The sequence below is a fragment of the Prunus persica genome, chromosome G3, assembly GCF_000346465.2.
Source record: "Prunus persica cultivar Lovell chromosome G3, Prunus_persica_NCBIv2, whole genome shotgun sequence".
Classification (NCBI taxonomy): domain Eukaryota; kingdom Viridiplantae; phylum Streptophyta; class Magnoliopsida; order Rosales; family Rosaceae; genus Prunus; species Prunus persica.
The window spans coordinates 17,444,260-17,450,041 of NC_034011.1; positions in this window are offsets into that span (position 1 = coordinate 17,444,260).

Sequence of the window (5,782 nt, forward strand, 5' to 3'; positions counted from 1 at the left end):
ATTTTCTAAAGCAACAGGTTCATGCGCAACGTTAGTGGAGGAAAACATACAATTATGATTTTCCTTTTTCCTCCAAACTAACGTTGTCTTAGTTGACGGCAAACAATGAAAAGAAGAAAGTTTGGATAAGCGGTTTACTTCTTTCATAAGATTTGAAATCTTATGTTGGATACTTACTTTTCCACCCATGACATGAGAGTTTGAACGAACAAATTCGTTTCGAAGCTTATTGCATCTTGGTCTTATGTGCCCACGAGTTCCACAAAAGTGACAAATTGGAATGAATTTCTTGACTTCATGAGCAGCAGAAGGTTCAATAGGTGAAGAGGATTTGACAAACTTTGTTTTAGACACAGCGGAAGACTTATTACTTTGTTCAAATCCCAAGCCTCGTTTGTTACCATCTCTTCTTCCCATGCTAATCATCTTGTCAATTTTTTCTGCACCAATGGTTAAAGAAATAATCCTTTACTTTGAATTTTTAAGTTCAAGTTCAAGGGCTTTGTTGTCAGAAGTTAGAGATGCAATTAATTTATTCTGATCAGTTAATTTTTTCTGCAAAAACATCAATTTTTCGTTCACCTGCACTTACCTTTTCGGAATCTGTGTCAAGGGATTGAAACTCGTTTGCAATCCTGCTGTTTTCCAACTTCAGTACAGCAACTTCTTTGACGAGCTCACTATTTTGTTTACTGAGCTTCTAAGAAGCAGCCAACAAATCATCATATTTGTTCATGATAAACTCAGTATTTATATCTTCACAATCATCATCCTCATGTGATTCATCCAAGCCAACTGTGGTTATGAGTGCAACCGTCTTTTCATCATTCTTGGATTCCGATTCACTAGGACTCCAAGTTGTATTGGATGCTTTGTTCTTCCCATCCTTTTGCTTCTTCAAAGTGTTAGCACAATCAAAAGACATGTGACCATAACCTCCACATTTGAAGCATTTGACTTTTCCTTTTGAATTTTTCTTGTTGTTTGACCTGTAAGATTTAGAACCAACATTAGTGTAATAATTATTTCTAATTTTCTCAATATCCACACCTGAGTTGTTTCATGAGTCTTGATCATAAATTTTGAATTCTTAAGGAAACTCTTGAATTGTCTCAACGTAGCACGATCCATCCTACAATATTCCGGATCTCGCTAAGTGTGTCTAGCGACCGGTTCTGATGCCAATTGAAAATACCTATAGAATGGCTTAAAACACTAAAAGAGTAAAGTCTGTGTTTTTAGTAGTCAAGAGTAATACAGTAATATATAAAAACACGCCAAAGGGATTGATACGATGTATCCAATCCTCTATAGTACAGAACGTAAAAACAAATAAGAACACGGAAGTTATTTTACGTGGTAAAACCCCACCTTTGGGAAAAATCCACAGAACCTGATAGTCCAAGGCAAATCCACTATAGAACGATGATTACAAGAAGTATACAAACTTGTCCTAGACACTCTAGACAACGTACCAACTTCTTTGTAACTCAACTTCTCGCCGGATGATCTTTCAACACTCTTTATGTTGAACGCAATACTGGTCACGATTACTTCAAGCTCGCTGGAGTTCTTCCAACTCTCCTTATGTTGAATCCGATACTGGTCACGATTGCTTCAAGCTCGCCGGAGTTCTTCTAACTCTCCTTATGTTGAATCCGATACTGGTCACGATCGATTCAAGCTCACCAGAGAAAAACCGTCACAACGGTCTTGGTGCCCTTAACCGTATGAGTCACCGAACATGTAAATGAATGCAATATGAATACAAAGATAAATCACCAAGATAATCTTACTCTTGATGATTTATCCTTTTGGAAAATAAAGCACATCAACTTTCTTTTATGTAATGGAAACTCAAGAAATACTCTAATCGTTGAAAGTTGTTGAACAAATGAAAACCAAGCCTTGCTTTTTATAAGGGTTTTCAAAACTGGAAACAAGATCAATTACTTCCTAATCAACATATTAATTTTCCAAAATCAGACTAATTGATTTCCAATCAAAGAAGACTTTTAATGTTCAAAACTGGAAAGCAATTTATAAAATAAATTAATCTTTCTTAAAATAAAAAGTCTTCTTAATCAAAATGTTAATCAGATTGTGAGTTTGAAATAATACTTGAAATGTCACAATCAGGATGCATGATTGAATGAAGAATTTACCTTAGTGATCGTTGGTTGACATATAAGCCTTCAGAGCATATCTTGGAATTTTGACAGCCACCATCACAACTAATTTACCATCTATACTTAGTCTAATTTGTCTATGGGAAATGCCAATCACAAAATCAATACTAACAATCTCCCCCTTTGGCATTTCCTAGACAAAACACCTATTACAACTCAGTTGTCTCACCCTCTCAGATGCTAACGATGTTGCCACATGGGCAGCTCTATTCGCATTACGCGGGACCCAATTCTAGGAAACATAGGAGAACCAAGCTGTCTTTTTACATATCTCCTTGATAATAGGGTATAGTGTCCAGGGAATAGCGCCATCAGTCTTCTTGACAACGTCTACTACTTCTTTGGAATCAAACTCAATGATCAAGCGATCAAAATTCCTTTCTTTAGCAAGGTAGCCATAAGAGTAGTCTCACTCTCTACTTCTTATGGAGAAGAACGAAGGGTGAACCTAGATTCACCCCCAATTAAGTAGCCAGCATCGTCTTTGATTATACAACCTAGACTCCTAGTCATAGAATTCGGGGGTTGCAGGCCCCATCAACATTCATCTTGATAAAGTTTGGAGGAGGAAATGACCAACTCACAACCTGATCAAATAATCTACCCTCCAGATGCACAGCCACCCTCAGAACTCACACCATGACATGTTCTCCAAGGAAGTGACAACATTTAATTATTATGTCCCGTTGGATTGGGAGAACGACTATGGAAGTAGGCTCTACACCTTTCTTTCCCACATCCAAACACAATGCATTGAGGAAACAATAAAAGCATATGCTCCATTGGCTCCTCATGTTGATGGTAGAGGAAAAACAAATGATCACGAGCCAACTTTCTCTTAAATAAGTTTAGGCAAGTAGGAAGAGAACTAGACGAAACTCTCCATGGGAAATTCCTCACCTTCTGTGGCACCTAATTTTCCAAATAAGATTCCATATCTTGCAGTCAGTTTGATGTGATGAAGGATTCAGGATCCTCACCTGATCACACTTACTAGCCATAGCCTAGTGATAACCTGTTTTAACAGTGAAAACACCTCCGTTATCATAGGGCTAGATCCGACGATCTTCCTCATCAATGTTACAAAGGGTAATAGATTGGATTATGGCCAAATTTTCCAGAGTAAATTCAAAATGGACTCAAGGGTCCATGCTTCTCTGTCAGAGTCAATTAAAGAATGTACAAAAGCCGAGATACGACCAGGAGTCACTTGGCAGGGCACTCGTCTAGGGCATCTTGAGCTGGGTAACCAGTTGTCACCCCAAATTTTTATGTTACTGCCATTTCCAACTTGCCATCTAGCACCATCACCTAATAACTTTCGACCCTCCAGCAAACTAGCCCAGGCCCAAGAGAGACGCGTGTCTCTTCTTTCTCACAACAATAGGTCACCATTAGGGAAGTACCTAGCTTTTAACATCCCAACCCAGAATGCATCCAGATTGATCAAGATTCTCTAACACTGCTTAGACAGATTGAAGGTTTCAAGATCACGAATACCCATCCCTCCCCTTCTCCTTGGGTCTGCAAAGGAGCTCCCAGTTTTTTCAATACATTTTGCGACTCTCACCCCACCAAAAGTTGCTAAGATCATGTTAATTGTCTTGCACAAAGATGAAGGAAATTGAAAATAATACATAGGTTAAATATGAGCCGCCAGAGCTACAGATTTATATAAAAACTTCTCTACCCGCCATAGTCAACATGTTAGATTTCCAGGCTAGAATTATTATATATATATTTTTAACACTATCATGAATGTACTGCAAAGCTTCTTCTTTTTTACCTACCCCATGTTGAAGGAAGGCAAAAATACACCCCCGAATTAGGAGAGAGAGGAGCATGCAAGATTGTTGTAATTTCTTCTTTGACTGCCTTAGGGGTGTTAGGGCCAATAAACAAGGTGCATTTCTCATGGTTTATGCTCTGACCGGAAGCATAACAATAATCATCTAAGATATTCTTCAATAGTTGACAGTTATGGTCATTAGCTTTCAAAAAGAAGAGTGAGTCATCCGGAAAAAATATATGTGAAATAGTTGGGCCTCTTCTACTAATACTTAGACCCTGCAAAAGCCTTCTGTCAATGGCACAAGAGATATTCTTAAATAAAATCTCACTCACCAAAATGAAAAGGTATGGGGAAAGAGGATCCCCTTGGCCAAACCACGTTGAGGGCAGAAAGTAGCACCAGGTTTTCCATTGACAATAATTGAGAAAAAGACAGTTCTATCACAGCATATCACAAGCTTGACCCAAGAGTGAGAAAAACTCAACCGCAACATCGATCCCATTACACACGATCAAAAGCCCTGTTCATATCAAGTTTCAAGGCTAAGAAGCCAGCTTTCCTTTCTTCTTGTGTTTGAGGTAGTGAAGGGCTTCGTGCGCCACAAGGATTTTATCCTGGATTTGGCGGTTAGGCACAAAGGCATTTTGATGGTGGGAGATGATGCAAGGGAGGATTTTCTTAAGCCTGTTCGCCAAAATCTTCGCAAGTATTTTATATGAATTGTTGCACAAACAAACAGGAAGAAATTTGGTGGCCGATTCCAGGCTCGAAACTTTTGGGATAAGGTGAGTCTGATTAATTTTTCGAAGATCCCCACCCCAATTAGTTGTAGACTGAGTAGTATTACGTAAGATCTCATTAACTTGCTCCGAGTATTTGTGGTAGAAGAGTCCAAGGAAGCCGTTTGGACTAGGTGCCATTAAAGATACAAGATTGAAAGCAGCAACTTTCACTTCCTCCTCAGTAACAGGACAACATAAATTGGTTCATCTTATCAGTGACCATTCTCTCAACACAATCGAAAATTGGTCCCCAATTTCTTGGACCAGACGTAGTAAACAAGTTCTTATAAAACTCACCAAAAACTTTTCTGACATCCTTATCCTGTTTACACCAAGCACCATCACCCCCTTAATATGGAGGATACGATTCTTCCTTCTTATGATGGTCATGAACAAGTGAAAAAACTTTGAATTTGAGTAACCATACTTCAACCACTTTACACGAGATCTTTTGTGCCAATACTGCTCTTGCCCGCTACCTTTTCCCTAAGCATGGGACACCACATTAAGCGTCCGCAGCCCAAAAGGACTCAAATATGAAAACAGGCTTACGCTTTTGACCACAAGGCATGGAACCAATGAGAATAGAGCAATGATCCGATCCTACTCTAGGTCAGTGAGTGACCATTGAATTTGGATAAACCTCTTGCCACTATACATTCATTACTGCTCTATCAAGCCTCTCATGAATCTCCATAGCCCCACCATTAACACAAATCTTAGTGAACTTTTGGCGAGAGAAACAAGTGTCAACCAAACTATCAGGTATCGAACTCCACTGTTACACCATCGAGCACCCTCCCCCTCCCTTCCCCCCACCAAAATGTAGTTCTTTAAATTTCAGTTGTGTTAACAAGCAACTCATACAGTTAACCCCATCGAGCACCCTCTCCCCCCTCCGCGCCCACCCCCCTCCCCCCTCCCCCTCCCCCTCAACTTTTCATGATGCCAAACAAGCTCATTGAAATCCCCTAGGCAAATCAAAGGATCCTAGATACAAGAGCCCATATTCATAACAC